This window comes from Ranitomeya variabilis, chromosome 1, assembly GCF_051348905.1.
Source record: "Ranitomeya variabilis isolate aRanVar5 chromosome 1, aRanVar5.hap1, whole genome shotgun sequence".
NCBI classification, from domain to species: domain Eukaryota; kingdom Metazoa; phylum Chordata; class Amphibia; order Anura; family Dendrobatidae; genus Ranitomeya; species Ranitomeya variabilis.
In genome coordinates this window covers 912,436,101-912,462,323 of record NC_135232.1, presented here as the reverse complement: position 1 = coordinate 912,462,323, position 26,223 = coordinate 912,436,101, and the positions used below count along the sequence as shown (strand labels likewise).

The 26,223-nt window shown below is 47.4% G+C and overlaps 75 pseudogenes; all 75 read left to right on the top strand.

Moving 5' to 3' along the window:
* Positions 1 to 100: 100 nt before the first annotated feature.
* LOC143796000 (U2 spliceosomal RNA) lies at positions 101 to 274 on the top strand (annotated as a pseudogene).
* Positions 275 to 450: 176 nt separating this feature from the next.
* Positions 451 to 624, top strand: LOC143795391 (U2 spliceosomal RNA; annotated as a pseudogene).
* A 176-nt stretch (positions 625 to 800) lies between these two features.
* On the top strand, positions 801 to 974 carry LOC143797116 (U2 spliceosomal RNA; annotated as a pseudogene).
* Positions 975 to 1,150: 176 nt separating this feature from the next.
* On the top strand, positions 1,151 to 1,324 carry LOC143796435 (U2 spliceosomal RNA; annotated as a pseudogene).
* A 176-nt stretch (positions 1,325 to 1,500) lies between these two features.
* LOC143796434 (U2 spliceosomal RNA) lies at positions 1,501 to 1,674 on the top strand (annotated as a pseudogene).
* A 176-nt stretch (positions 1,675 to 1,850) lies between these two features.
* Positions 1,851 to 2,024, top strand: LOC143796432 (U2 spliceosomal RNA; annotated as a pseudogene).
* Positions 2,025 to 2,200: 176 nt separating this feature from the next.
* LOC143796859 (U2 spliceosomal RNA) lies at positions 2,201 to 2,374 on the top strand (annotated as a pseudogene).
* Positions 2,375 to 2,550: 176 nt separating this feature from the next.
* LOC143797252 (U2 spliceosomal RNA) lies at positions 2,551 to 2,724 on the top strand (annotated as a pseudogene).
* A 176-nt stretch (positions 2,725 to 2,900) lies between these two features.
* LOC143796431 (U2 spliceosomal RNA) lies at positions 2,901 to 3,074 on the top strand (annotated as a pseudogene).
* Positions 3,075 to 3,250: 176 nt separating this feature from the next.
* LOC143796145 (U2 spliceosomal RNA) lies at positions 3,251 to 3,424 on the top strand (annotated as a pseudogene).
* A 176-nt stretch (positions 3,425 to 3,600) lies between these two features.
* Positions 3,601 to 3,774, top strand: LOC143796858 (U2 spliceosomal RNA; annotated as a pseudogene).
* Positions 3,775 to 3,950: 176 nt separating this feature from the next.
* LOC143797251 (U2 spliceosomal RNA) lies at positions 3,951 to 4,124 on the top strand (annotated as a pseudogene).
* A 176-nt stretch (positions 4,125 to 4,300) lies between these two features.
* On the top strand, positions 4,301 to 4,474 carry LOC143796946 (U2 spliceosomal RNA; annotated as a pseudogene).
* A 176-nt stretch (positions 4,475 to 4,650) lies between these two features.
* Positions 4,651 to 4,824, top strand: LOC143795389 (U2 spliceosomal RNA; annotated as a pseudogene).
* Positions 4,825 to 5,000: 176 nt separating this feature from the next.
* On the top strand, positions 5,001 to 5,152 carry LOC143794318 (U2 spliceosomal RNA; annotated as a pseudogene).
* Positions 5,153 to 5,350: 198 nt separating this feature from the next.
* LOC143794163 (U2 spliceosomal RNA) lies at positions 5,351 to 5,524 on the top strand (annotated as a pseudogene).
* Positions 5,525 to 5,700: 176 nt separating this feature from the next.
* LOC143797005 (U2 spliceosomal RNA) lies at positions 5,701 to 5,874 on the top strand (annotated as a pseudogene).
* Positions 5,875 to 6,050: 176 nt separating this feature from the next.
* LOC143795924 (U2 spliceosomal RNA) lies at positions 6,051 to 6,224 on the top strand (annotated as a pseudogene).
* Positions 6,225 to 6,400: 176 nt separating this feature from the next.
* Positions 6,401 to 6,552, top strand: LOC143795701 (U2 spliceosomal RNA; annotated as a pseudogene).
* A 198-nt stretch (positions 6,553 to 6,750) lies between these two features.
* LOC143794552 (U2 spliceosomal RNA) lies at positions 6,751 to 6,924 on the top strand (annotated as a pseudogene).
* A 176-nt stretch (positions 6,925 to 7,100) lies between these two features.
* Positions 7,101 to 7,274, top strand: LOC143797115 (U2 spliceosomal RNA; annotated as a pseudogene).
* A 176-nt stretch (positions 7,275 to 7,450) lies between these two features.
* LOC143794556 (U2 spliceosomal RNA) lies at positions 7,451 to 7,624 on the top strand (annotated as a pseudogene).
* A 176-nt stretch (positions 7,625 to 7,800) lies between these two features.
* Positions 7,801 to 7,974, top strand: LOC143795388 (U2 spliceosomal RNA; annotated as a pseudogene).
* Positions 7,975 to 8,150: 176 nt separating this feature from the next.
* On the top strand, positions 8,151 to 8,324 carry LOC143795655 (U2 spliceosomal RNA; annotated as a pseudogene).
* Positions 8,325 to 8,500: 176 nt separating this feature from the next.
* Positions 8,501 to 8,674, top strand: LOC143796430 (U2 spliceosomal RNA; annotated as a pseudogene).
* A 176-nt stretch (positions 8,675 to 8,850) lies between these two features.
* On the top strand, positions 8,851 to 9,024 carry LOC143796429 (U2 spliceosomal RNA; annotated as a pseudogene).
* A 176-nt stretch (positions 9,025 to 9,200) lies between these two features.
* Positions 9,201 to 9,374, top strand: LOC143796144 (U2 spliceosomal RNA; annotated as a pseudogene).
* A 176-nt stretch (positions 9,375 to 9,550) lies between these two features.
* LOC143796855 (U2 spliceosomal RNA) lies at positions 9,551 to 9,724 on the top strand (annotated as a pseudogene).
* A 176-nt stretch (positions 9,725 to 9,900) lies between these two features.
* On the top strand, positions 9,901 to 10,074 carry LOC143797250 (U2 spliceosomal RNA; annotated as a pseudogene).
* Positions 10,075 to 10,250: 176 nt separating this feature from the next.
* On the top strand, positions 10,251 to 10,424 carry LOC143794682 (U2 spliceosomal RNA; annotated as a pseudogene).
* A 176-nt stretch (positions 10,425 to 10,600) lies between these two features.
* On the top strand, positions 10,601 to 10,774 carry LOC143795923 (U2 spliceosomal RNA; annotated as a pseudogene).
* A 176-nt stretch (positions 10,775 to 10,950) lies between these two features.
* Positions 10,951 to 11,102, top strand: LOC143795700 (U2 spliceosomal RNA; annotated as a pseudogene).
* A 198-nt stretch (positions 11,103 to 11,300) lies between these two features.
* LOC143794551 (U2 spliceosomal RNA) lies at positions 11,301 to 11,474 on the top strand (annotated as a pseudogene).
* Positions 11,475 to 11,650: 176 nt separating this feature from the next.
* On the top strand, positions 11,651 to 11,824 carry LOC143797114 (U2 spliceosomal RNA; annotated as a pseudogene).
* A 176-nt stretch (positions 11,825 to 12,000) lies between these two features.
* On the top strand, positions 12,001 to 12,174 carry LOC143794070 (U2 spliceosomal RNA; annotated as a pseudogene).
* A 176-nt stretch (positions 12,175 to 12,350) lies between these two features.
* LOC143795387 (U2 spliceosomal RNA) lies at positions 12,351 to 12,524 on the top strand (annotated as a pseudogene).
* A 176-nt stretch (positions 12,525 to 12,700) lies between these two features.
* LOC143795654 (U2 spliceosomal RNA) lies at positions 12,701 to 12,874 on the top strand (annotated as a pseudogene).
* Positions 12,875 to 13,050: 176 nt separating this feature from the next.
* LOC143796428 (U2 spliceosomal RNA) lies at positions 13,051 to 13,224 on the top strand (annotated as a pseudogene).
* Positions 13,225 to 13,400: 176 nt separating this feature from the next.
* On the top strand, positions 13,401 to 13,574 carry LOC143796426 (U2 spliceosomal RNA; annotated as a pseudogene).
* A 176-nt stretch (positions 13,575 to 13,750) lies between these two features.
* On the top strand, positions 13,751 to 13,924 carry LOC143796142 (U2 spliceosomal RNA; annotated as a pseudogene).
* A 176-nt stretch (positions 13,925 to 14,100) lies between these two features.
* LOC143796854 (U2 spliceosomal RNA) lies at positions 14,101 to 14,274 on the top strand (annotated as a pseudogene).
* A 176-nt stretch (positions 14,275 to 14,450) lies between these two features.
* On the top strand, positions 14,451 to 14,624 carry LOC143797248 (U2 spliceosomal RNA; annotated as a pseudogene).
* A 176-nt stretch (positions 14,625 to 14,800) lies between these two features.
* LOC143795386 (U2 spliceosomal RNA) lies at positions 14,801 to 14,974 on the top strand (annotated as a pseudogene).
* A 176-nt stretch (positions 14,975 to 15,150) lies between these two features.
* Positions 15,151 to 15,324, top strand: LOC143796425 (U2 spliceosomal RNA; annotated as a pseudogene).
* A 176-nt stretch (positions 15,325 to 15,500) lies between these two features.
* Positions 15,501 to 15,674, top strand: LOC143796424 (U2 spliceosomal RNA; annotated as a pseudogene).
* A 176-nt stretch (positions 15,675 to 15,850) lies between these two features.
* LOC143796853 (U2 spliceosomal RNA) lies at positions 15,851 to 16,024 on the top strand (annotated as a pseudogene).
* Positions 16,025 to 16,200: 176 nt separating this feature from the next.
* Positions 16,201 to 16,351, top strand: LOC143796806 (U2 spliceosomal RNA; annotated as a pseudogene).
* A 198-nt stretch (positions 16,352 to 16,549) lies between these two features.
* Positions 16,550 to 16,723, top strand: LOC143794069 (U2 spliceosomal RNA; annotated as a pseudogene).
* A 176-nt stretch (positions 16,724 to 16,899) lies between these two features.
* LOC143795385 (U2 spliceosomal RNA) lies at positions 16,900 to 17,073 on the top strand (annotated as a pseudogene).
* A 176-nt stretch (positions 17,074 to 17,249) lies between these two features.
* On the top strand, positions 17,250 to 17,423 carry LOC143794287 (U2 spliceosomal RNA; annotated as a pseudogene).
* A 176-nt stretch (positions 17,424 to 17,599) lies between these two features.
* LOC143797113 (U2 spliceosomal RNA) lies at positions 17,600 to 17,773 on the top strand (annotated as a pseudogene).
* Positions 17,774 to 17,949: 176 nt separating this feature from the next.
* Positions 17,950 to 18,123, top strand: LOC143794068 (U2 spliceosomal RNA; annotated as a pseudogene).
* Positions 18,124 to 18,299: 176 nt separating this feature from the next.
* LOC143794681 (U2 spliceosomal RNA) lies at positions 18,300 to 18,473 on the top strand (annotated as a pseudogene).
* A 176-nt stretch (positions 18,474 to 18,649) lies between these two features.
* LOC143795384 (U2 spliceosomal RNA) lies at positions 18,650 to 18,823 on the top strand (annotated as a pseudogene).
* A 176-nt stretch (positions 18,824 to 18,999) lies between these two features.
* LOC143796574 (U2 spliceosomal RNA) lies at positions 19,000 to 19,173 on the top strand (annotated as a pseudogene).
* Positions 19,174 to 19,349: 176 nt separating this feature from the next.
* LOC143794162 (U2 spliceosomal RNA) lies at positions 19,350 to 19,523 on the top strand (annotated as a pseudogene).
* Positions 19,524 to 19,699: 176 nt separating this feature from the next.
* LOC143797004 (U2 spliceosomal RNA) lies at positions 19,700 to 19,873 on the top strand (annotated as a pseudogene).
* Positions 19,874 to 20,049: 176 nt separating this feature from the next.
* On the top strand, positions 20,050 to 20,223 carry LOC143795922 (U2 spliceosomal RNA; annotated as a pseudogene).
* Positions 20,224 to 20,399: 176 nt separating this feature from the next.
* LOC143795699 (U2 spliceosomal RNA) lies at positions 20,400 to 20,551 on the top strand (annotated as a pseudogene).
* Positions 20,552 to 20,749: 198 nt separating this feature from the next.
* On the top strand, positions 20,750 to 20,923 carry LOC143797154 (U2 spliceosomal RNA; annotated as a pseudogene).
* A 176-nt stretch (positions 20,924 to 21,099) lies between these two features.
* On the top strand, positions 21,100 to 21,273 carry LOC143796944 (U2 spliceosomal RNA; annotated as a pseudogene).
* A 176-nt stretch (positions 21,274 to 21,449) lies between these two features.
* On the top strand, positions 21,450 to 21,623 carry LOC143795575 (U2 spliceosomal RNA; annotated as a pseudogene).
* A 176-nt stretch (positions 21,624 to 21,799) lies between these two features.
* On the top strand, positions 21,800 to 21,973 carry LOC143795383 (U2 spliceosomal RNA; annotated as a pseudogene).
* A 176-nt stretch (positions 21,974 to 22,149) lies between these two features.
* Positions 22,150 to 22,323, top strand: LOC143795382 (U2 spliceosomal RNA; annotated as a pseudogene).
* A 176-nt stretch (positions 22,324 to 22,499) lies between these two features.
* LOC143797112 (U2 spliceosomal RNA) lies at positions 22,500 to 22,673 on the top strand (annotated as a pseudogene).
* A 176-nt stretch (positions 22,674 to 22,849) lies between these two features.
* Positions 22,850 to 23,023, top strand: LOC143796423 (U2 spliceosomal RNA; annotated as a pseudogene).
* Positions 23,024 to 23,199: 176 nt separating this feature from the next.
* On the top strand, positions 23,200 to 23,373 carry LOC143796140 (U2 spliceosomal RNA; annotated as a pseudogene).
* A 176-nt stretch (positions 23,374 to 23,549) lies between these two features.
* Positions 23,550 to 23,723, top strand: LOC143796852 (U2 spliceosomal RNA; annotated as a pseudogene).
* Positions 23,724 to 23,899: 176 nt separating this feature from the next.
* Positions 23,900 to 24,073, top strand: LOC143796422 (U2 spliceosomal RNA; annotated as a pseudogene).
* A 176-nt stretch (positions 24,074 to 24,249) lies between these two features.
* Positions 24,250 to 24,423, top strand: LOC143795381 (U2 spliceosomal RNA; annotated as a pseudogene).
* A 176-nt stretch (positions 24,424 to 24,599) lies between these two features.
* On the top strand, positions 24,600 to 24,773 carry LOC143794122 (U2 spliceosomal RNA; annotated as a pseudogene).
* A 176-nt stretch (positions 24,774 to 24,949) lies between these two features.
* LOC143795380 (U2 spliceosomal RNA) lies at positions 24,950 to 25,123 on the top strand (annotated as a pseudogene).
* A 176-nt stretch (positions 25,124 to 25,299) lies between these two features.
* On the top strand, positions 25,300 to 25,473 carry LOC143795378 (U2 spliceosomal RNA; annotated as a pseudogene).
* Positions 25,474 to 25,649: 176 nt separating this feature from the next.
* Positions 25,650 to 25,823, top strand: LOC143797111 (U2 spliceosomal RNA; annotated as a pseudogene).
* A 176-nt stretch (positions 25,824 to 25,999) lies between these two features.
* Positions 26,000 to 26,173, top strand: LOC143796421 (U2 spliceosomal RNA; annotated as a pseudogene).
* The last annotated feature ends 50 nt before the right edge of the window (positions 26,174 to 26,223 follow it).

The following is a 26,223-nucleotide window of genomic DNA, read 5'->3' as shown; positions in this document are numbered from 1 at the left end:
TTCTGGAAATATCTTCCCTGCGGCAATCTTTTGCTACGTCTCCACAGTGGGTGTCGGTTGTAGGCCTTGGTGCGGCCCAAGTGGCAAACCATTTCTGATCATCTCTTCTCGGCCAAATGGCTCAAGATCAAGCGTAGTGTCTGTTCTTATTAGTTTAATATCTGATACATCCCCTATTTGGGGACCATATATTAAATGGATTTTTGGAACAGGGAGCTGGAAATGGAGCTTGCTTTGTCGCACGGAACCTTCACGGGGATGGAGGGTGTGGTTATGCAGATTCAAAACGCGTTGCGCACAGCTTGAACTCATGCACACCGCAGAACTGTCATCGACAGAGCATCCAGAGTTTCTGGAAATGTCTTCCATGCGGCAATCTTTTGTTACGTCTCCACAGTGGGTGTCGGTTGTAGGCCTTGGTGCGGCCCAAGTAGAAAACCATTTCTGATCATCTCTTCTCGGCCAAATGGCTCAAGATCAAGCGTAGTGTCTGTTCTTATTAGTTTAATATCTGATACGTCCCCTATTTGGGGACCATATATTAAATGGATTTTTGGAACAGGGAGCTGGAAATGGAGCTTGCTTTGTCACACGGAACCTTCACGGGGATGGAGGGTGTGGTTATGCAGATTCAAAACGCGTTGCGCACAGCTTGAACACATGCACACCGCAGAACTGTCATCGACAGATCATCCAGAGTTTCTGGAAATGTCTTCCCTGCGGCAATCTTTTGCTACTTCTCCACAGTGGGTGTCGGTTGTAGGCCTTGGTGCGGCCCAAGTGGCAAACCATTTCTGATCATCTCTTATCGGCCAAATGGCTCAAGATCAAGCGTAGTGTCTGTTCTTATTAGTTTAATATCTGATACGTCCCCTATTTGGGGACCATATATTAAATGGATTTTTGGAACAGGGAGCTGGAAATGGAGCTTGCTTTGTCACACGGAACCTTCACGGGGATGGAGGGTGTGGTTATGCAGATTCAAAACGCGTTGCGCACAGCTTGAACACATGCACACCGCAGAACTGTCATCGACAGATCATCCAGAGTTTCTGGAAATGTCTTCCCTGCGGCAATCTTTTGCTACATCTCCACAGTGGGTGTCGGTTGTAGGCCTTGGTGCGGCCCAAGTGGCAAACCATTTCTGATCATCTCTTCTCGGCCAAATGGCTCAAGATCAAGCGTAGTGTCTGTTCTTATTAGTTTAATATCTGATACATCCCCTATTTGGGGACCATATATTAAATGGATTTTTGGAACAGGGAGCTGGAAATGGAGCTTGCTTTGTCACACGGAACCTTCACGGGGATGGAGGGTGTGGTTATGCAGATTCAAAACGCGTTGCGCACAGCTTGAACACATGCACACCGCAGAACTGTCATCGACAGATCATCCAGAATTTCTGGAAATATCTTCCCTGCGGCAATCTTTTGCTACGTCTCCACAGTGGGTGTCGGTTGTAGGCCTTGGTGCGGCCCAAGTGGCAAACCATTTCTGATCATCTCTTCTCGGCCAAATGGCTCAAGATCAAGCGTAGTGTCTGTTCTTATTAGTTTAATATCTGATACATCCCCTATTTGGGGACCATATATTAAATGGATTTTTGGAACAGGGAGCTGGAAATGGAGCTTGCTTTGTCACACGGAACCTTCACGGGGATGGAGGGTGTGGTTATGCAGATTCAAAACGCGTTGCGCACAGCTTGAACACATGCACACTGCAGAACTGTCATCGATAGAGCATCCAGAGTTTCTGGAAATGTCTTCCCTGCGGCAATCTTTTGCTACGTCTCCACAGTGGGTGTCGGTTATAGACCTTGGTGCGGCCCAAGTGGCAAACCATTTCTGATCATCTCTTCTCGGCCAAATGGCTCAAGATCAAGCGTAGTGTCTGTTCTTATTAGTTTAATATCTGATACATCCCCTATTTGGGGACCATATATTAAATGGATTTTTGGAACAGGGAGCTGGAAATGGAGCTTGCTTTGTCACACGGAACCTTCACGGGGATGGAGGGTGTGGTTATGCAGATTCAAAACGCGTTGCGCACAGCTTGAACACATGCACACCGCAGAACTGTCATCGACAGATCATCCAGAGTTTCTGGAAATGTCTTCCCTGCGGCAATCTTTTGCTACGTCTCAACAGTGGGTGTCGGTTGTAGGCCTTGGTGCGGCCCAAGTGGCAAACCATTTCTGATCATCTCTTCTTGGCCACATAGCTCAAGATCAAGCGTAGTGTCTGTTCTTATTAGTTTAATATCTGATACGTCCCCTATTTGGGGACCATATATTAAATGGATTTTTGGAACAGGGAGCTGGAAATGGAGCTTGCTTTGTCACACGGAACCTTCACGGGGATGGAGGGTGTGGTTATGCAGATTCAAAACGCGTTGCGCACAGCTTGAACACATGCACACCGCAGAACTGTCATCGACAGAGCATCCAGAGTTTCTGGAAATGTCTTCCCTGCGGCAATCTTTTGCTACATCTCCACAGTGGGTGTCGGTTGTAGGCCTTGGTGCGGCCCAAGTGGCAAACCATTTCTGATCATCTCTTCTCGGCCAAATGGCTCAAGATCAAGCGTAGTGTCTGTTCTGATTAGTTTAATATCTGATACATCCCCTATTTGGGGACCATATATTAAATGGATTTTTGGAACAGGGAGCTGGAAATGGAGCTTGCTTTGTCACACGGAACCTTCACGGGGATGGAGGGTGTGGTTATGCAGATTCAAAACGCGTTGCGCACAGCTTGAACACATGCACACCGCAGAACTGTCATCGACAGATCATCCAGAGTTTCTGGAAATGTCTTCCCTGCGGCAATCTTTTGCTACATCTCCACAGTGGGTGTCGGTTGTAGGCCTTGGTGCGGCCCAAGTGGAAAACCATTTCTGATCATCTCTTCTCGGCCAAATGGCTCAAGATCAAGCGTAGTGTCTGTTCTTATTAGTTTAATATCTGATACATCCCCTATTTGGGGACCATATATTAAATGGATTTTTGGAACAGGGAGCTGGAAATGGAGCTTGCTTTGTCACACGGAACCTTCACGGGGATGGAGGGTGTGGTTATGCAGATTCAAAACGCGTTGCGCACAGCTTGAACACATGCACACCGCAGAACTGTCATCGACAGATCATCCAGAGTTTCTGGAAATATCTTCCCTGCGGCAATCTTTTGCTACGTCTCCACAGTGGGTGTCGGTTATAGACCTTGGTGCGGCCCAAGTGGCAAACCATTTCTGATCATCTCTTCTCGGCCAAATGGCTCAAGATCAAGCGTAGTGTCTGTTCTTATTAGTTTAATATCTGATACATCCCCTATTTGGGGACCATATATTAAATGGATTTTTGGAACAGGGAGATGGAAATGGAGCTTGCTTTGTCACACGGAACCTTCACGGGGATGGAGGGTGTGGTTATGCAGATTCAAAACGCGTTGCGCACAGCTTGAACACATGCACACCGCAGAACTGTCATCGACAGATCATCCAGAGTTTCTGGAAATGTCTTCCCTGCGGCAATCTTTTGCTACGTCTCCACAGTGGGTGTCGGTTGTAGGCCTTGGTGCGGCCCAAGTGGCAAACCATTTCTGATCATCTCTTCTTGGCCACATAGCTCAAGATCAAGCGTAGTGTCTGTTCTTATTAGTTTAATATCTGATACGTCCCCTATTTGGGGACCATATATTAAATGGATTTTTGGAACAGGGAGCTGGAAATGGAGCTTGCTTTGTCACACGGAACCTTCACGGGGATGGAGGGTGTGGTTATGCAGATTCAAAACGCGTTGCGCACAGCTTGAACACATGCACACCGCAGAACTGTCATCGACAGAGCATCCAGAGTTTCTGGAAATGTCTTCCCTGCGGCAATCTTTTGCTACATCTCCACAGTGGGTGTCGGTTGTAGGCCTTGGTGCGGCCCAAGTGGCAAACCATTTCTGATCATCTCTTCTCGGCCAAATGGCTCAAGATCAAGCGTAGTGTCTGTTCTGATTAGTTTAATATCTGATACATCCCCTATTTGGGGACCATATATTAAATGGATTTTTGGAACAGGGAGCTGGAAATGGAGCTTGCTTTGTCACACGGAACCTTCACGGGGATGGAGGGTGTGGTTATGCAGATTCAAAACGCGTTGCGCACAGCTTGAACACATGCACACCGCAGAACTGTCATCGACAGATCATCCAGAGTTTCTGGAAATGTCTTCCCTGCGGCAATCTTTTGCTACATCTCCACAGTGGGTGTCGGTTGTAGGCCTTGGTGCGGCCCAAGTGGAAAACCATTTCTGATCATCTCTTCTCGGCCAAATGGCTCAAGATCAAGCTTAGTGTCTGTTCTTATTAGTTTAATATCTGATACATCCCCTATTTGGGGACCATATATTAAATGGATTTTTGGAACAGGGAGCTGGAAATGGAGCTTGCTTTGTCACACGGAACCTTCACGGGGATGGAGGGTGTGGTTATGCAGATTCAAAACGCGTTGCGCACAGCTTGAACACATGCACACCGCAGAACTGTCATCGACAGATCATCCAGAGTTTCTGGAAATATCTTCCCTGCGGCAATCTTTTGCTACGTCTCCACAGTGGGTGTCGGTTGTAGGCCTTGGTGCGGCCCAAGTGGCAAACCATTTCTGATCATCTCTTCTCGGCCAAATGGCTCAAGATCAAGCGTAGTGTCTGTTCTTATTAGTTTAATATCTGATACGTCCCCTATTTGGGGACCATATATTAAATGGATTTTTGGAACAGGGAGCTGGAAATGGAGCTTGCTTTGTCACACGGAACCTTCACGGGGATGGAGGGTGTGGTTATGCAGATTCAAAACGCGTTGCGCACAGCTTGAACACATGTACACCACAGAACAGTCATCGACAGAGCATCCAGAGTTTCTGGAAATGTCTTCCATGCGGCAATCTTTTGCTATGTCTCCACAGTGGGTGTCGGTTGTAGGCCTTGGTGCGGCCCAAGTGGCAAACCATTTCTGATCATCTCTTCTCGGCCAATTGGCTCAAGATCAAGCGTAGTGTCTGTTCTTATTAGTTTAATATCTGATACGTCCCCTATTTGGGGACCATATATTAAATGGATTTTTGGAACAGGGAGCTGGAAATGGAGCTTGCTTTGTCACACGGAACCTTCACGGGGATGGAAGGTGTGGTTATGCAGATTCAAAACGCGTTGCGCACAGCTTGAACACATGCACACCGCAGAACTGTCATCGACAGAGCATCCAGAGTTTCTGGAAATGTCTTCCCTGCGGCAATCTTTTGCTACGTCTCCACAGTGGGTGTCGGTTGTAGGCCTTGGTGCGGCCCAAGTGGCAAACCATTTCTGATCATCTCTTCTCGGCCAAATGGCTCAAGATCAAGTGTAGTGTCTGTTCTTATTAGTTTAATATCTGATACGTCCCCTATTTGGGGACCATATATTAAATGGATTTTTGGAACAGGGAGCTGGAAATGGAGCTTGCTTTGTCACACGGAACCTTCACGGGGATGGAGGGTGTGGTTATGCAGATTCAAAACGCGTTGCGCACAGCTTGAACACATGCACACCGCAGAACTGTCATCGACAGAGCATCCAGAGTTTCTGGAAATGTCTTCCCTGCGGCAATCTTTTGCTAGGTCTCCACAGTGGGTGTCGGTTGTAGGCCTTGGTGCGGCCCAAGTGGCAAACCATTTCTGATCATCTCTTATCGGCCAAATGGCTCAAGATCAAGCGTAGTGTCTGTTCTTATTAGTTTAATATCTGATACGTCCCCTATTTGGGGACCATATATTAAATGGATTTTTGGAACAGGGAGCTGGAAATGGAGCTTGCTTTGTCACACGGAACCTTCATGGGGATGGAGGGTGTGGTTATGCAGATTCAAAACGCGTTGCGCACAGCTTGAACACATGCACACCGCAGAACTGTCATCGACAGAGCATCTAGAATTTCTGGAAATGTCTTCCATGCGGCAATCTTTTGCTACGTCTCCACAGTGGGTGTCGGTTGTAGGCCTTGGTGCGGCCCAAGTGGCAAACCATTTCTGATCATCTCTTCTCGGCCAAATGGCTCAAGATCAAGCATAGTGTCTGTTCTTATTAGTTTAATATCTGATACGTCCCCTATTTGGGGACCATATATTAAATGGATTTTTGGAACAGGGAGCTGGAAATGGAGCTTGCTTTGTCGCACGGAACCTTCACGGGGATGGAGGGTGTGATTATGCAGATTCAAAACGCGTTGCGCACAGCTTTAACTCATGCACACCGCAGAACTGTCATCGACAGAGCATCCAGAGTTTCTAGAAATGTATTCCATGCGGCAATCTTTTGCTACGTCTCCACAGTGGGTGTCAGTTGTAGGCCTTGGTGCGGCCCAAGTGGCAAACCATTTCTGATCATCTTTTCTCGGCCAAATGGCTCAAGATCAAGCGTAGTGTCTGTTCTTATTAGTTTAATATCTGATACGTCCCCTATTTGGGGACCATATATTAAATGGATTTTTGGAACAGGAGGCTGGAAATGGAGCTTGCTTTGTCACACGGAACCTTCACGGGGATGGAGGGTGTGGTTAGGCAGATTCAAAACGCGTTGCGCACAGCTTGAACACATGCACACCGCAGAACTGTCATCAACAGAGCATCCAGAGTTTCTGGAAATGTCTTCCCTGTGGCAATCTTTTGCTACGTCTCCACAGTGGGTGTCGGTTGTAGGCCTTGGTGCGGCCCAAGTGGCAAACCATTTCTGATAATCTCTTCTCGGCCAAATGGCTCAAGATCAAGCGTAGTGTCTGTTCTTATTAGTTTAATATCTGATACGTCCCCTATTTGGGGACCATATATTAAATGGATTTTTGGAACAGGGAGCTGGAAATGGAGCTTGCTTTGCCACACGGAACCTTCACGGGGATGGAGGGTGTGGTTATGCAGATTCAAAACGCGTTGCGCACAGCTTGAACACATGCACACCGCAGAACTGTCATCGATAGAGCATCCAGAGTTTCTGGAAAAGTCTTCCCTGCGGCAATCTTTTGCTACATCTCCACAGTGGGTGTCGGTTGTAGGCCTTGGTGCGGCCCAAGTGGCAAACCATTTCTGATCATCTCTTATCGGCCAAATGGCTCAAGATCAAGCGTAGTGTCTGTTCTTATTAGTTTAATATCTGATACGTCCCCTATTTGGGGACCATATATTAAATGGATTTTTGGAACAGGGAGCTGGAAATGGAGCTTGCTTTGTCACACGGAACCTTCACGGGGATGGAGGGTGTGGTTATGCAGATTCAAAATGCGTTGCGCACAGCTTGAACACATGCACACCACAGAACAGTCATCGACAGAGCATCCAGAGTTTCTGGAAATGTCTTCCATGCGGCAATCTTTTGCTATGTCTCCACAGTGGGTGTCGGTTGTAGGCCTTGGTGCGGCCCAAGTGGCAAACCATTTTTGATCATCTCTTCTCGGCCAATTGGCTCAAGATCAAGCGTAGTGTCTGTTCTTATTAGGTTAATATCTGATACGTCCCCTATTTGGGGACCATATATTAAATGGATTTTTGGAACAGGGAGCTGGAAATGGAGCTTGCTTTGTCGCACGGAACCTTCACGGGGATGGAGGGTGTGGTTATGCAGATTCAAAACGCGTTGCGCACAGCTTGAACTCATGCACACCGCAGAACTGTCATCGACAGAGCATCCAGAGTTTCTGGAAATGTCTTCCATGCGGCAATCTTTTGTTACGTCTCCACAGTGGGTGTCGGTTGTAGGCCTTGGTGCGGCCCAAGTTGCAAACCATTTCTGATCATCTCTTCTCGGCCAAATGGCTCAAGATCAAGCGTAGTGTCTGTTCTTATTAGTTTAATATCTGATACGTCCCCTATTTGGGGACCATATATTAAATGGATTTTTGGAACAGGGAGCTGGAAATGGAGCTTGCTTTGTCACACGGAACCTTCACGGGGATGGAGGGTGTGGTTATGCAGATTCAAAACGCGTTGCGCACAGCTTGAACACATGCACACCGCAGAACTGTCATCGACAGATCATCCAGAGTTTCTGGAAATGTCTTCCCTGCGGCAATCTTTTGCTACTTCTCCACAGTGGGTGTCGGTTGTAGGCCTTGGTGCGGCCCAAGTGGCAAACCATTTCTGATCATCTCTTCTCGGCCAAATGGCTCAAGATCAAGCGTAGTGTCTGTTCTTATTAGTTTAATATCTGATACGTCCCCTATTTGGGGACCATATTTTAAATGGATTTTTGGAACAGGGAGCTGGAAATGGAGCTTGCTTTGTCACACGGAACCTTCACGGGGATGGAGGGTGTGGTTATGCAGATTCAAAACGCGTTGCGCACAGCTTGAACACATGCACACCGCAGAACTGTCACCGATAGAGCATCCAGAGTTTCTGGAAAAGTCTTCCCTGCGGCAATCTTTTGCTACATCTCCACAGTGGGTGTCGATTGTAGGCCTTGGTGCGGCCCAAGTGGCAAACCATTTCTGATCATCTCTTCTCGGCCAAATGGCTCAAGATCAAGCGTAGTGTCTGTTCTTATTAGTTTAATATCTGATACATCCCCTATTTGGGGACCATATATTAAATGGATTTTTGGAACAGGGAGCTGGAAATGGAGCTTGCTTTGTCACACGGAACCTTCACGGGGATGGAGGGTGTGGTTATGCAGATTCAAAACGCGTTGCGCACAGCTTGAACACATGCACACCGCAGAACTGTCATCAACAGATCATCCAGAATTTCTGGAAATATCTTCCCTGCGGCAATCTTTTGCTACGTCTCCACAGTGGGTGTCGGTTGTAGGCCTTGGTGCGGCCCAAGTGGCAAACCATTTCTGATCATCTCTTCTCGGCCAAATGGCTCAAGATCAAGCGTAGTGTCTGTTCTTATTAGTTTAATATCTGATACATCCCCTATTTGGGGACCATATATTAAATGGATTTTTGGAACAGGGAGCTGGAAATGGAGCTTGCTTTGTCACACGGAACCTTCACGGGGATGGAGGGTGTGGTTATGCAGATTCAAAACGCGTTGCGCACAGCTTGAACACATGCACACCGCAGAACTGTCATCGATAGAGCATCCAGAGTTTCTGGAAATGTCTTCCCTGCGGCAATCTTTTGCTACGTCTCCACAGTGGGTGTCGGTTATAGACCTTGGTGCGGCCCAAGTGGCAAACCATTTCTGATCATCTCTTCTCGGCCAAATGGCTCAAGATCAAGCGTAGTGTCTGTTCTTATTAGTTTAATATCTGATACATCCCCTATTTGGGGACCATATATTAAATGGATTTTTGGAACAGGGAGATGGAAATGGAGCTTGCTTTGTCACACGGAACCTTCACGGGGATGGAGGGTGTGGTTATGCAGATTCAAAACGCGTTGCGCACAGCTTGAACACATGCACACCGCAGAACTGTCATCGACAGATCATCCAGAGTTTCTGGAAATGTCTTCCCTGCGGCAATCTTTTGCTACGTCTCCACAGTGGGTGTCGGTTGTAGGCCTTGGTGCGGCCCAAGTGGCAAACCATTTCTGATCATCTCTTCTTGGCCACATAGCTCAAGATCAAGCGTAGTGTCTGTTCTTATTAGTTTAATATCTGATACGTCCCCTATTTGGGGACCATATATTAAATGGATTTTTGGAACAGGGAGCTGGAAATGGAGCTTGCTTTGTCACACGGAACCTTCACGGGGATGGAGGGTGTGGTTATGCAGATTCAAAACGCGTTGCGCACAGCTTGAACACATGCACACCGCAGAACTGTCATCGACAGAGCATCCAGAGTTTCTGGAAATGTCTTCCCTGCGGCAATCTTTTGCTACATCTCCACAGTGGGTGTCGGTTGTAGGCCTTGGTGCGGCCCAAGTGGCAAACCATTTCTGATCATCTCTTCTCGGCCAAATGGCTCAAGATCAAGCGTAGTGTCTGTTCTGATTAGTTTAATATCTGATACATCCCCTATTTGGGGACCATATATTAAATGGATTTTTGGAACAGGGAGCTGGAAATGGAGCTTGCTTTGTCACACGGAACCTTCACGGGGATGGAGGGTGTGGTTATGCAGATTCAAAACGCGTTGCGCACAGCTTGAACACATGCACACCGCAGAACTGTCATCGACAGATCATCCAGAGTTTCTGGAAATGTCTTCCCTGCGGCAATCTTTTGCTACGTCTCCACAGTGGGTGTCGGTTGTAGACCTTGGTGCGGCCCAAGTGGCAAACCATTTCTGATCATCTCTTCTCGGCCAAATGGCTCAAGATCAAGCGTAGTGTCTGTTCTTATTAGTTTAATATCTGATACGTCCCCTATTTGGGGACCATATATTAAATGGATTTTTGGAACAGGGAGCTGGAAATGGAGCTTGCTTTGTCACACGGAACCTTCATGGGGATGGAGGGTGTGGTTATGCAGATTCAAAACGCGTTGCGCACAGCTTGAACACATGCACACCGCAGAACTGTCATCGACAGAGCATCTAGAATTTCTGGAAATGTCTTCCATGCGGCAATCTTTTGCTACGTCTCCACAGTGGGTGTCGGTTGTAGGCCTTGGTGCGGCCCAAGTGGCAAACCATTTCTGATCATCTCTTCTCGGCCAAATGGCTCAAGATCAAGCATAGTGTCTGTTCTTATTAGTTTAATATCTGATACGTCCCCTATTTGGGGACCATATATTAAATGGATTTTTGGAACAGGGAGCTGGAAATGGAGCTTGCTTTGTCGCACGGAACCTTCACGGGGATGGAGGGTGTGATTATGCAGATTCAAAACGCGTTGCGCACAGCTTTAACTCATGCACACCGCAGAACTGTCATCGACAGAGCATCCAGAGTTTCTAGAAATGTATTCCATGCGGCAATCTTTTGCTACGTCTCCACAGTGGGTGTCAGTTGTAGGCCTTGGTGCGGCCCAAGTGGCAAACCATTTCTGATCATCTTTTCTCGGCCAAATGGCTCAAGATCAAGCGTAGTGTCTGTTCTTATTAGTTTAATATCTGATACGTCCCCTATTTGGGGACCATATATTAAATGGATTTTTGGAACAGGAGGCTGGAAATGGAGCTTGCTTTGTCACACGGAACCTTCACGGGGATGGAGGGTGTGGTTAGGCAGATTCAAAACGCGTTGCGCACAGCTTGAACACATGCACACCGCAGAACTGTCATCAACAGAGCATCCAGAGTTTCTGGAAATGTCTTCCCTGTGGCAATCTTTTGCTACGTCTCCACAGTGGGTGTCGGTTGTAGGCCTTGGTGCGGCCCAAGTGGCAAACCATTTCTGATAATCTCTTCTCGGCCAAATGGCTCAAGATCAAGCGTAGTGTCTGTTCTTATTAGTTTAATATCTGATACGTCCCCTATTTGGGGACCATATATTAAATGGATTTTTGGAACAGGGAGCTGGAAATGGAGCTTGCTTTGCCACACGGAACCTTCACGGGGATGGAGGGTGTGGTTATGCAGATTCAAAACGCGTTGCGCACAGCTTGAACACATGCACACCGCAGAACTGTCATCGATAGAGCATCCAGAGTTTCTGGAAAAGTCTTCCCTGCGGCAATCTTTTGCTACATCTCCACAGTGGGTGTCGGTTGTAGGCCTTGGTGCGGCCCAAGTGGCAAACCATTTCTGATCATCTCTTATCGGCCAAATGGCTCAAGATCAAGCGTAGTGTCTGTTCTTATTAGTTTAATATCTGATACGTCCCCTATTTGGGGACCATATATTAAATGGATTTTTGGAACAGGGAGCTGGAAATGGAGCTTGCTTTGTCACACGGAACCTTCACGGGGATGGAGGGTGTGGTTATGCAGATTCAAAACGCGTTGCGCACAGCTTGAACACATGCACACCACAGAACAGTCATCGACAGAGCATCCAGAGTTTCTGGAAATGTCTTCCATGCGGCAATCTTTTGCTATGTCTCCACAGTGGGTGTCGGTTGTAGGCCTTGGTGCGGCCCAAGTGGCAAACCATTTTTGATCATCTCTTCTCGGCCAATTGGCTCAAGATCAAGCGTAGTGTCTGTTCTTATTAGTTTAATATCTGATACGTCCCCTATTTGGGGACCATATATTAAATGGATTTTTGGAACAGGGAGCTGGAAATGGAGCTTGCTTTGTCGCACGGAACCTTCACGGGGATGGAGGGTGTGGTTATGCAGATTCAAAACGCGTTGCGCACAGCTTGAACTCATGCACACCGCAGAACTGTCATCGACAGAGCATCCAGAGTTTCTGGAAATGTCTTCCATGCGGCAATCTTTTGTTACGTCTCCACAGTGGGTGTCGGTTGTAGGCCTTGGTGCGGCCCAAGTTGCAAACCATTTCTGATCATCTCTTCTCGGCCAAATGGCTCAAGATCAAGCGTAGTGTCTGTTCTTATTAGTTTAATATCTGATACGTCCCCTATTTGGGGACCATATATTAAATGGATTTTTGGAACAGGGAGCTGGAAATGGAGCTTGCTTTGTCACACGGAACCTTCACGGGGATGGAGGGTGTGGTTATGCAGATTCAAAACGCGTTGCGCACAGCTTGAACACATGCACACCGCAGAACTGTCATCGACAGATCATCCAGAGTTTCTGGAAATGTCTTCCCTGCGGCAATCTTTTGCTACTTCTCCACAGTGGGTGTCGGTTGTAGGCCTTGGTGCGGCCCAAGTGGCAAACCATTTCTGATCATCTCTTCTCGGCCAAATGGCTCAAGATCAAGCGTAGTGTCTGTTCTTATTAGTTTAATATCTGATACGTCCCCTATTTGGGGACCATATTTTAAATGGATTTTTGGAACAGGGAGCTGGAAATGGAGCTTGCTTTGTCACACGGAACCTTCACGGGGATGGAGGGTGTGGTTATGCAGATTCAAAACGCGTTGCGCACAGCTTGAACACATGCACACCGCAGAACTGTCACCGATAGAGCATCCAGAGTTTCTGGAAAAGTCTTCCCTGCGGCAATCTTTTGCTACATCTCCACAGTGGGTGTCGATTGTAGGCCTTGGTGCGGCCCAAGTGGCAAACCATTTCTGATCATCTCTTCTCGGCCAAATGGCTCAAGATCAAGCGTAGTGTCTGTTCTTATTAGTTTAATATCTGATACATCCCCTATTTGGGGACCATATATTAAATGGATTTTTGGAACAGGGAGCTGGAAATGGAGCTTGCTTTGTCACACGGAACCTTCACGGGGATGGAGGGTGTGGTTATGCAGATTCAAAACGCGTTGCGCACAGCTTGAACACATGCACACCGCAGAACTGTCATCAACAGATCATCCAGAATTTCTGGAAATATCTTCCCTGCGGCAATCTTTTGCTACGTCTCCACAGTGGGTGTCGGTTGTAGGCCTTGGTGCGGCCCAAGTGGCAAACCATTTCTGATCATCTCTTCTCGGCCAAATGGCTCAAGATCAAGCGTAGTGTCTGTTCTTATTAGTTTAATATCTGATACATCCCCTATTTGGGGACCATATATTAAATGGATTTTTGGAACAGGGAGCTGGAAATGGAGCTTGCTTTGTCACACGGAACCTTCACGGGGATGGAGGGTGTGGTTATGCAGATTCAAAACGCGTTGCGCACAGCTTGAACACATGCACACCGCAGAACTGTCATCGATAGAGCATCCAGAGTTTCTGGAAATGTCTTCCCTGCGGCAATCTTTTGCTACGTCTCCACAGTGGGTGTCGGTTATAGACCTTGGTGCGGCCCAAGTGGCAAACCATTTCTGATCATCTCTTCTCGGCCAAATGGCTCAAGATCAAGCGTAGTGTCTGTTCTTATTAGTTTAATATCTGATACATCCCCTATTTGGGGACCATATATTAAATGGATTTTTGGAACAGGGAGATGGAAATGGAGCTTGCTTTGTCACACGGAACCTTCACGGGGATGGAGGGTGTGGTTATGCAGATTCAAAACGCGTTGCGCACAGCTTGAACACATGCACACCGCAGAACTGTCATCGACAGATCATCCAGAGTTTCTGGAAATGTCTTCCCTGCGGCAATCTTTTGCTACGTCTCCACAGTGGGTGTCGGTTGTAGGCCTTGGTGCGGCCCAAGTGGCAAACCATTTCTGATCATCTCTTCTTGGCCACATAGCTCAAGATCAAGCGTAGTGTCTGTTCTTATTAGTTTAATATCTGATACGTCCCCTATTTGGGGACCATATATTAAATGGATTTTTGGAACAGGGAGCTGGAAATGGAGCTTGCTTTGTCACACGGAACCTTCACGGGGATGGAGGGTGTGGTTATGCAGATTCAAAACGCGTTGCGCACAGCTTGAACACATGCACACCGCAGAACTGTCATCGACAGAGCATCCAGAGTTTCTGGAAATGTCTTCCCTGTGGCAATCTTTTGCTACATCTCCACAGTGGGTGTCGGTTGTAGGCCTTGGTGCGGCCCAAGTGGCAAACCATTTCTGATCATCTCTTCTCGGCCAAATGGCTCAAGATCAAGCGTAGTGTCTGTTCTGATTAGTTTAATATCTGATACATCCCCTATTTGGGGACCATATATTAAATGGATTTTTGGAACAGGGAGCTGGAAATGGAGCTTGCTTTGTCACACGGAACCTTCACGGGGATGGAGGGTGTGGTTATGCAGATTCAAAACGCGTCGCGCACAGCTTGAACACATGCACACCGCAGAACTGTCACCGATAGAGCATCCAGAGTTTCTGGAAATGTCTTCCATGCGGCAATCTTTTGTTACGTCTCCACAGTGGGTGTCGGTTGTAGGCCTTGGTGCGGCCCAAGTGGCAATCCATTTCTGATCATCTCTTCTCGGCCAAATGGCTCAAGATCAAGCGTAGTGTCTGTTCTTATTAGTTTAATATCTGATACGTCCCCTATTTGGGGACCATATATTAAATGGATTTTTGGAACAGGGAGCTGGAAATGGAGCTTGCTTTGTCACACGGAACCTTCACGGGGATGGAGGGTGTGGTTATGCAGATTCAAAACGCGTTGCGCACAGCTTGAACACATGCACACCGCAGAACTGTCATCGACAGATCATCCAGAGTTTCTGGAAATATCTTCCCTGCGGCAATCTTTTGCTACGTCTCCACAGTGGGTGTCGGTTGTAGGCCTTGGTGCGGCCCAAGTGGCAAACCATTTCTGATCATCTCTTCTCGGCCAAATGGCTCAAGATCAAGCGTAGTGTCTGTTCTTATTAGTTTAATATCTGATACATCCCCTATTTGGGGACCATATATTAAATGGATTTTTGGAACAGGGAGCTGGAAATGGAGCTTGCTTTGTCACACGGAACCTTCACGGGGATGGAGGGTGTGGTTATGCAGATTCAAAACGCGTTGCGCACAGCTTGAACACATGCACACCGCAGAACTGTCATCGACAGATCATCCAGAGTTTCTGGAAATGTCTTCCCTGCGGCAATCTTTTGCTACGTCTCCACAGTGGGTGTCGGTTGTAGACCTTGGTGCGGCCCAAGTGGCAAACCATTTCTGATCATCTCTTCTCGGCCAAATGGCTCAAGATCAAGCGTAGTGTCTGTTCTTATTAGTTTAATATCTGATACATCCCCTATTTGGGGACCATATATTAAATGGATTTTTGGAACAGGGAGCTGGAAATGGAGCTTGCTTTGTCACACGGAACCTTCACGGGGATGGAGGGTGTGGTTATGCAGATTCAAAACGCGTTGCGCACAGCTTGAACACATGCATACCGCAGAACTGTCATCGACAGATCATCCAGAGTTTCTGGAAATGTCTTCCCTGCGGCAATCTTTTGCTACGTCTCCACAGTGGGTGTCGGTTGTAGGCCTTGGTGCGGCCCAAGTGGCAAACCATTTCTGATCATCTCTTCTTGGCCACATAGCTCAAGATCAAGCGTAGTGTCTGTTCTTATTAGTTTAATATCTGATACGTCCCCTATTTGGGGACCATATATTAAATGGATTTTTGGAACAGGGAGCTGGAAATGGAGCTTGCTTTGTCACACGGAACCTTCACGGGGATGGAGGGTGTGGTTATGCAGATTCAAAACGCGTTGCGCACAGCTTGAACACATGCACACCGCAGAACTGTCATCGACAGAGCATCCAGAGTTTCTGGAAATGTCTTCCCTGCGGCAATCTTTTGCTACATCTCCACAGTGGGTGTCGGTTGTAGGCCTTGGTGCGGCCCAAGTGGCAAACCATTTCTGATCATCTCTTCTCGGCCAAATGGCTCAAGATCAAGCGTAGTGTCTGTTCTTATTAGTTTAATATCTGATACGTCCCCTATTTGGGGACCATATATTAAATGGATTTTGGAACAGGGAGCTGGAAATGGAGCTTGCTTTGTCACACGGAACCTTCACGGGGATGGAGGGTGTGGTTATGCAGATTCAAAACGCGTTGCGCACAGCTTGAACACATGCACACCACAGAACAGTCATCGACAGAGCATCCAGAGTTTCTGGAAATGTCTTCCATGCGGCAATCTTTTGCTATGTCTCCACAGTGGGTGTCGGTTGTAGGCCTTGGTGCGGCCCAAGTGGCAAACCATTTCTGATCATCTCTTCTCGGCCAATTGGCTCAAGATCAAGCGTAGTGTCTGTTCTTATTAGTTTAATATCTGATACGTCCCCTATTTGGGGACCATATATTAAATGGATTTTTGGAACAGGGAGCTGGAAATGGAGCTTGCTTTGTCGCACGGAACCTTCACGGGGATGGAGGGTGTGGTTATGCAGATTCAAAACGCGTTGCGCACAGCTTGAACTCATGCACACCGCAGAACTGTCATCGACAGAGCATCCAGAGTTTCTGGAAATGTCTTCCATGCGGCAATCTTTTGTTACGTCTCCACAGTGGGTGTCGGTTGTAGGCCTTGGTGCGGCCCAAGTTGCAAACCATTTCTGATCATCTCTTCTCGGCCAAATGGCTCAAGATCAAGCGTAGTGTCTGTTCTTATTAGTTTAATATCTGATACGTCCCCTATTTGGGGACCATATATTAAATGGATTTTTGGAACAGGGAGCTGGAAATGGAGCTTGCTTTGTCACACGGAACCTTCACGGGGATGGAGGGTGTGGTTATGCAGATTCAAAACGCGTTGCGCACAGCTTGAACACATGCACACCGCAGAACTGTCATCGACAGATCATCCAGAGTTTCTGGAAATGTCTTCCATGCGGCAATCTTTTGCTATGTCTCCACAGTGGGTGTCGGTTGTAGGCCTTGGTGCGGCCCAAGTGGCAAACCATTTCTGATCATCTCTTCTCGGCCAATTGGCTCAAGATCAAGCGTAGTGTCTGTTCTTATTAGTTTAATATCTGATACGTCCCCTATTTGGGGACCATATATTAAATGGATTTTTGGAACAGGGAGCTGGAAATGGAGCTTGCTTTGTCACACGGAACCTTCACGGGGATGGAGGGTGTGGTTATGCAGATTCAAAACGCGTCGCGCACAGCTTGAACACATGCACACCGCAGAACTGTCACCGATAGAGCATCCAGAGTTTCTGGAAAAGTCTTCACTGCGGCAATCTTTTGCTACATCTCCACAGTGGGTGTCGGTTGTAGGCCTTGGTGCGGCCCAAGTGGCAAACCATTTCTGATCATCTCTTATCGGCCAAATGGCTCAAGATCAAGCGTAGTGTCTGTTCTTATTAGTTTAATATCTGATACGTCCCCTATTTGGGGACCATATATTAAATGGATTTTTGGAACAGGGAGCTGGAAATGGAGCTTGCTTTGTCACACGGAACCTTCACGGGGATGGAGGGTGTGGTTATGCAGATTCAAAACGCGTTGCGCACAGCTTGAACACATGCACACCACAGAACAGTCATCGACAGAGCATCCAGAGTTTCTGGAAATGTCTTCCATGCGGCAATCTTTTGCTATGTCTCCACAGTGGGTGTCGGTTGTAGGCCTTGGTGCGGCCCAAGTGGCAATCCATTTCTGATCATCTCTTCTCGGCCAATTGGCTCAAGATCAAGCGTAGTGTCTGTTCTTATTAGTTTAATATCTGATACGTCCCCTATTTGGGGACCATATATTAAATGGATTTTTGGAACAGGGAGCTGGAAATGGAGCTTGCTTTGTCGCACGGAACCTTCACGGGGATGGAGGGTGTGGTTATGCAGATTCAAAACGCGTTGCGCACAGCTTGAACTCATGCACACCGCAGAACTGTCATCGACAGAGCATCCAGAGTTTCTGGAAATGTCTTCCATGCGGCAATCTTTTGTTACGTCTCCACAGTGGGTGTCGGTTGTAGGCCTTGGTGCGGCCCAAGTTGCAAACCATTTCTGATCATCTCTTCTCGGCCAAATGGCTCAAGATCAAGCGTAGTGTCTGTTCTTATTAGTTTAATATCTGATACGTCCCCTATTTGGGGACCATATATTAAATGGATTTTTGGAACAGGGAGCTGGAAATGGAGCTTGCTTTGTCACACGGAACCTTCATGGGGATGGAGGGTGTGGTTATGCAGATTCAAAACGCGTTGCGCACAGCTTGAACTCATGCACACCGCAGAACTGTCATCGACAGAGCATCCAGAGTTTCTGGAAATGTCTTCCATGCGGCAATCTTTTGTTACGTCTCCACAGTGGGTGTCGGTTGTAGGCCTTGGTGCGGCCCAAGTTGCAAACCATTTCTGATAATCTCTTCTCGGCCAAATGGCTCAAGATCAAGCGTAGTGTCTGTTCTTATTAGTTTAATATCTGATACGTCCCCTATTTGGGGACCATATATTAAATGGATTTTTGGAACAGGGAGCTGGAAATGGAGCTTGCTTTGTCACACGGAACCTTCACGGGGATGGAGGGTGTGGTTATGCAGATTCAAAACGCGTTGCGCACAGCTTGAACACATGCACACCGCAGAACTGTCATCGACAGATCATCCAGAGTTTCTGGAAATGTCTTCCCTGCGGCAATCTTTTGCTACATCTCCACAGTGGGTGTCGGTTGTAGGCCTTGGTGCGGCCCAAGTGGCAAACCATTTCTGATCATCTCTTCTCAGCCAAATGGCTCAAGATCAAGCGTAGTGTCTGTTCTTATTAGTTTAATATCTGATACATCCCCTATTTGGGGACCATATATTAAATGGATTTTTGGAACAGGGAGCTGGAAATGGAGCTTGCTTTGTCACACGGAACCTTCACGGGGATGGAGGGTGTGGTTATGCAGATTCAAAACGCGTTGCGCACAGCTTGAACACATGCACACCGCAGAACTGTCATCGACAGATCATCCAGAGTTTCTGGAAATATCTTCCCTGCGGCAATCTTTTGCTACGTCTCCACAGTGGGTGTCGGTTGTAGGCCTTGGTGCGGCCCAAGTGGCAAACCATTTCTGATCATCTCTTCTCGGCCAAATGGCTCAAGATCAAGTGTAGTGTCTGTTCTTATTAGTTTAATATCTGATACGTCCCCTATTTGGGGACCATATATTAAATGGATTTTTGGAACAGGGAGCTGGAAATGGAGCTTGCTTTGTCACACGGAACCTTCACGGGGATGGAGGGTGTGGTTATGCAGATTCAAAACGCGTTGCGCACAGCTTGAACACATGCACACCGCAGAACTGTCATCGACAGAGCATCCAGAGTTTCTGGAAATGTCTTCCCTGCGGCAATCTTTTGCTAGGTCTCCACAGTGGGTGTCGGTTGTAGGCCTTGGTGCGGCCCAAGTGGCAAACCATTTCTGATCATCTCTTATCGGCCAAATGGCTCAAGATCAAGCGTAGTGTCTGTTCTTATTAGTTTAATATCTGATACGTCCCCTATTTGGGGACCATATATTAAATGGATTTTTGGAACAGGGAGCTGGAAATGGAGCTTGCTTTGTCACACGGAACCTTCATGGGGATGGAGGGTGTGGTTATGCAGATTCAAAACGCGTTGCGCACAGCTTGAACACATGCACACCGCAGAACTGTCATCGACAGAGCATCTAGAATTTCTGGAAATGTCTTCCATGCGGCAATCTTTTGCTACGTCTCCACAGTGGGTGTCGGTTGTAGGCCTTGGTGCGGCCCAAGTGGCAAACCATTTCTGATCATCTCTTCTCGGCCAAATGGCTCAAGATCAAGCATAGTGTCTGTTCTTATTAGTTTAATATCTGATACGTCCCCTATTTGGGGACCATATATTAAATGGATTTTTGGAACAGGGAGCTGGAAATGGAGCTTGCTTTGTCGCACGGAACCTTCACGGGGATGGAGGGTGTGATTATGCAGATTCAAAACGCGTTGCGCACAGCTTTAACTCATGCACACCGCAGAACTGTCATCGACAGAGCATCCAGAGTTTCTAGAAATGTATTCCATGCGGCAATCTTTTGCTACGTCTCCACAGTGGGTGTCAGTTGTAGGCCTTGGTGCGGCCCAAGTGGCAAACCATTTCTGATCATCTTTTCTCGGCCAAATGGCTCAAGATCAAGCGTAGTGTCTGTTCTTATTAGTTTAATATCTGATACGTCCCCTATTTGGGGACCATATATTAAATGGATTTTTGGAACAGGAGGCTGGAAATGGAGCTTGCTTTGTCACACGGAACCTTCACGGGGATGGAGGGTGTGGTTAGGCAGATTCAAAACGCGTTGCGCACAGCTTGAACACATGCACACCGCAGAACTGTCATCAACAGAGCATCCAGAGTTTCTGGAAATGTCTTCCCTGTGGCAATCTTTTGCTACGTCTCCACAGTGGGTATCGGTTGTAGGCCTTGGTGCGGCCCAAGTGGCAAACCATTTCTGATAATCTCTTCTCGGCCAAATGTCTCAAGATCAAGCGTAGTGTCTGTTCTTATTAGTTTAATATCTGATACGTCCCCTATTTGGGGACCATATATTAAATGGATTTTTGGAACAGGGAGCTGGAAATGGAGCTTGCTTTGTCACACGGAACCTTCACGGGGATGGAGGGTGTGGTTATGCAGATTCAAAACGCGTTGCGCACAGCTTGAACACATGCACACCGCAGAACTGTCATCGATAGAGCATCCAGAGTTTCTGGAAAAGTCTTCCCTGCGGCAATCTTTTGCTACATCTCCACAGTGGGTGTCGGTTGTAGGCCTTGGTGCGGCCCAAGTGGCAAACCATTTCTGATCATCTCTTATCGGCCAAATGGCTCAAGATCAAGCGTAGTGTCTGTTCTTATTAGTTTAATATCTGATACGTCCCCTATTTGGGGACAATATATTAAATGGATTTTTGGAACAGGGAGCTGGAAATGGAGCTTGCTTTGTCACACGGAACCTTCACGGGGATGGAGGGTGTGGTTATGCAGATTCAAAACGCGTTGCGCACAGCTTGAACACATGCACACCACAGAACAGTCATCGACAGAGCATCCAGAGTTTCTGGAAATGTCTTCCATGCGGCAATCTTTTGCTATGTCTCCACAGTGGGTGTCGGTTGTAGGCCTTGGTGCGGCCCAAGTGGCAAACCATTTCTGATCATCTCTTCTCGGCCAATTGGCTCAAGATCAAGCGTAGTGTCTGTTCTTATTAGTTTAATATCTGATACGTCCCCTATTTGGGGAGCATATATTAAATGGATTTTTGGAACAGGGAGCTGGAAATGGAGCTTGCTTTGTCGCACGGAACCTTCACGGGGATGGAGGGTGTGGTTATGCAGATTCAAAACGCGTTGCGCACAGCTTGAACTCATGCACACCGCAGAACTGTCATCGACAGAGCATCCAGAGTTTCTGGAAATGTCTTCCATGCGGCAATCTTTTGTTACGTCTCCACAGTGGGTGTCGGTTGTAGGCCTTGGTGCGGCCAAAGTTGCAAACCATTTCTGATCATCTCTTCTCGGCCAAATGGCTCAAGATCAAGCGTAGTGTCTGTTCTTATTAGTTTAATATCTGATACGTCCCCTATTTGGGGACCATATATTAAATGGATTTTTGGAACAGGGAGCTGGAAATGGAGCTTGCTTTGTCACACGGAACCTTCACGGGGATGGAGGGTGTGGTTATGCAGATTCAAAACGCGTTGCGCACAGCTTGAACACATGCACACCGCAGAACTGTCATCGACAGATCATCCAGAGTTTCTGGAAATGTCTTCCCTGCGGCAATCTTTTGCTACTTCTCCACAGTGGGTGTCGGTTGTAGGCCTTGGTGCGGCCCAAGTGGCAAACCATTTCTGATCATCTCTTCTCGGCCAAATGGCTCAAGATCAAGCGTAGTGTCTGTTCTTATTAGTTTAATATCTGATACGTCCCCTATTTGGGGACCATATATTAAATGGATTTTTGGAACAGGGAGCTGGAAATGGAGCTTGCTTTGTCACACGGAACCTTCACGGGGATGGAGGGTGTGGTTATGCAGATTCAAAACGCGTTGCGCACAGCTTGAACACATGCACACCGCAGAACTGTCACCGATAGAGCATCCAGAGTTTCTGGAAAAGTCTTCCCTGCGGCAATCTTTTGCTACATCTCCACAGTGGGTGTCGATTGTAGGCCTTGGTGCGGCCCAAGTGGCAAACCATTTCTGATCATCTCTTATCGGCCAAATGGCTCAAGATCAAGCGTAGTGTCTGTTCTTATTAGTTTAATATCTGATACGTCCCCTATTTGGGGACCATATATTAAATGGATTTTTGGAACAGGGAGCTGGAAATGGAGCTTGCTTTGTCACACGGAACCTTCACGGGGATGGAGGGTGTGGTTATGCAGATTCAAAACGCGTTGCGCACAGCTTGAACACATGCACACCGCAGAACTGTCATCGACAGATCATCCAGAGTTTCTGGAAATATCTTCCCTGCGGCAATCTTTTGCTACGTCTCCACAGTGGGTGTCGGTTGTAGGCCTTGGTGCGGCCCAAGTGGCAAACCATTTCTGATCATCTCTTCTCGGCCAAATGGCTCAAGATCAAGCGTAGTGTCTGTTCTTATTAGTTTAATATCTGATACATCCCCTATTTGGGGACCATATATTAAATGGATTTTTGGAACAGGGAGCTGGAAATGGAGCTTGCTTTGTCACACGGAACCTTCACGGGGATGGAGGGTGTGGTTATGCAGATTCAAAACGCGTTGCGCACAGCTTGAACACATGCACACCGCAGAACTGTCATCGATAGAGCATCCAGAGTTTCTGGAAATGTCTTCCCTGCGGCAATCTTTTGCTACGTCTCCACAGTGGGTGTCGGTTATAGACCTTGGTGCGGCCCAAGTGGCAAACCATTTCTGATCATCTCTTCTCGGCCAAATGGCTCAAGATCAAGCGTAGTGTCTGTTCTTATTAGTTTAATATCTGATACATCCCCTATTTGGGGACCATATATTAAATGGATTTTTGGAACAGGGAGATGGAAATGGAGCTTGCTTTGTCACACGGAACCTTCACGGGGATGGAGGGTGTGGTTATGCAGATTCAAAACGCGTTGCGCACAGCTTGAACACATGCACACCGCAGAACTGTCATCGACAGATCATCCAAAGTTTCTGGAAATGTCTTCCCTGCGGCAATCTTTTGCTACGTCTCCACAGTGGGTGATGGTTGTAGGCCTTGGTGCGGCCCAAGTGGCAAACCATTTCTGATCATCTCTTCTTGGCCACATAGCTCAAGATCAAGCGTAGTGTCTGTTCTTATTAGTTTAATATCTGATACGTCCCCTATTTGGGGACCATATATTAAATGGATTTTTGGAACAGGGAGCTGGAAATGGAGCTTGCTTTGTCACACGGAACCTTCACGGGGATGGAGGGTGTGGTTATGCAGATTCAAAACGCGTTGCGCACAGCTTGAACACATGCACACCGCAGAACTGTCATCGACAGATCATCCAGAGTTTCTGGAAATGTCTTCCCTGCGGCAATCTTTTGCTACATCTCCACAGTGGGTGTCGGTTGTAGGCCTTGGTGCAGCCCAAGTGGAAAACCATTTCTGATCATCTCTTCTCGGCCAAATGGCTCAAGATCAAGCGTAGTGTCTGTTCTTATTAGTTTAATATCTGATACATCCCCTATTTGGGGACCATATATTAAATGGATTTTTGGAACAGGGAGCTGGAAATGGAGCTTGCTTTGTCACACGGAACCTTCACGGGGATGGAGGGTGTGGTTATGCAGATTCAAAACGCGTTGCGCACAGCTTGAACACATGCACACCGCAGAACTGTCATCGACAGATCATCCAGAGTTTCTGGAAATATCTTCCCTGCGGCAATCTTTTGCTACGTCTCCACAGTGGGTGTCGGTTGTAGGCCTTGGTGCGGCCCAAGTGGCAAACCATTTCTGATCATCTCTTCTCGGCCAAATGGCTCAAGATCAAGCGTAGTGTCTGTTCTTATTAGTTTAATATCTGATACGTCCCCTATTTGGGGACCATATATTAAATGGATTTTTGGAACAGGGAGCTGGAAATGGAGCTTGCTTTGTCACACGGAACCTTCACGGGGATGGAGGGTGTGGTTATGCAGATTCAAAACGCGTTGCGCACAGCTTGAACACATGCACACCACAGAACAGTCATCGACAGAGCATCCAGAGTTTCTGGAAATGTCTTCCATGCGGCAATCTTTTGCTATGTCTCCACAGTGGGTGTCGGTTGTAGGCCTTGGTGCGGCCCAAGTGGCAAACCATTTCTGATCATCTCTTCTCGGCCAATTGGCTCAAGATCAAGCGTAGTGTCTGTTCTTATTAGTTTAATATCTGATACGTCCCCTATTTGGGGACCATATATTAAATGGATTTTTGGAACAGGGAGCTGGAAATGGAGCTTGCTTTGTCGCACGGAACCTTCACGGGGATGGAGGGTGTGGTTATGTAGATTCAAAACGCGTTGCGCACAGCTTGAACTCATGCACACCGCAGAACTGTCATCGACAGAGCATCCAGAGTTTCTGGAAATGTCTTCCATGCGGCAATCTTTTGTTACGTCTCCACAGTGGGTGTCGGTTGTAGGCCTTGGTGCGGCCCAAGTTGCAAACCATTTCTGATCATCTCTTCTCGGCCAAATGGCTCAAGATCAAGCGTAGTGTCTGTTCTTATTAGTTTAATATCTGATACGTCCCCTATTTGGGGACCATATATTAAATGGATTTTTGGAACAGGGAGCTGGAAATGGAGCTTGCTTTGTCACACGGAACCTTCACGGGGATGGAGGGTGTGGTTATGCAGATTCAAAACGCGTTGCGCACAGCTTGAACACATGCACACCGCAGAACTGTCATCGACAGATCATCCAGAGTTTCTGGAAATGTCTTCCCTGCGGCAATCTTTTGCTACTTCTCCACAGTGGGTGTCGGTTGTAGGCCTTGGTGCGGCCCAAGTGGCAAACCATTTCTGATCATCTCTTCTCGGCCAAATGGCTCAAGATCAAGCGTAGTGTCTGTTCTTATTAGTTTAATATCTGATACGTCCCCTATTTGGGGACCATATATTAAATGGATTTTTGGAACAGGGAGCTGGAAATGGAGCTTGCTTTGTCACACGGAACCTTCACGGGGATGGAGGGTGTGGTTATGCAGATTCAAAACGCGTTGCGCACAGCTTGAACACATGCACACCGCAGAACTGTCACCGATAGAGCATCCAGAGTTTCTGGAAAAGTCTTCCCTGCGGCAATCTTTTGCTACATCTCCACAGTGGGTGTCGATTGTAGGCCTTGGTGCGGCCCAAGTGGCAAACCATTTCTGATCATCTCTTATCGGCCAAATGGCTCAAGATCAAGCGTAGTGTCTGTTCTTATTAGTTTAATATCTGATACGTCCCCTATTTGGGGACCATATATTAAATGGATTTTTGGAACAGGGAGCTGGAAATGGAGCTTGCTTTGTCACACGGAACCTTCACGGGGATGGAGGGTGTGGTTATGCAGATTCAAAACGCGTTGCGCACAGCTTGAACACATGCACACCGCAGAACTGTCATCGACAGATCATCCAGAGTTTCTGGAAATGTCTTCCCTGCGGCAATCTTTTGCTACATCTCCACAGTGGGTGTCGGTTGTAGGCCTTGGTGCGGCCCAAGTGGCAAACCATTTCTGATCATCTCTTCTCGGCCAAATGGCTCAAGATCAAGCGTAGTGTCTGTTCTTATTAGTTTAATATCTGATACATCCCCTATTTGGGGACCATATATTAAATGGATTTTTGGAACAGGGAGCTGGAAATGGAGCTTGCTTTGTCACACGGAACCTTCACGGGGATGGAGGGTGTGGTTATGCAGATTCAAAACGCGTTGCGCACAGCTTGAACACATGCACACCGCAGA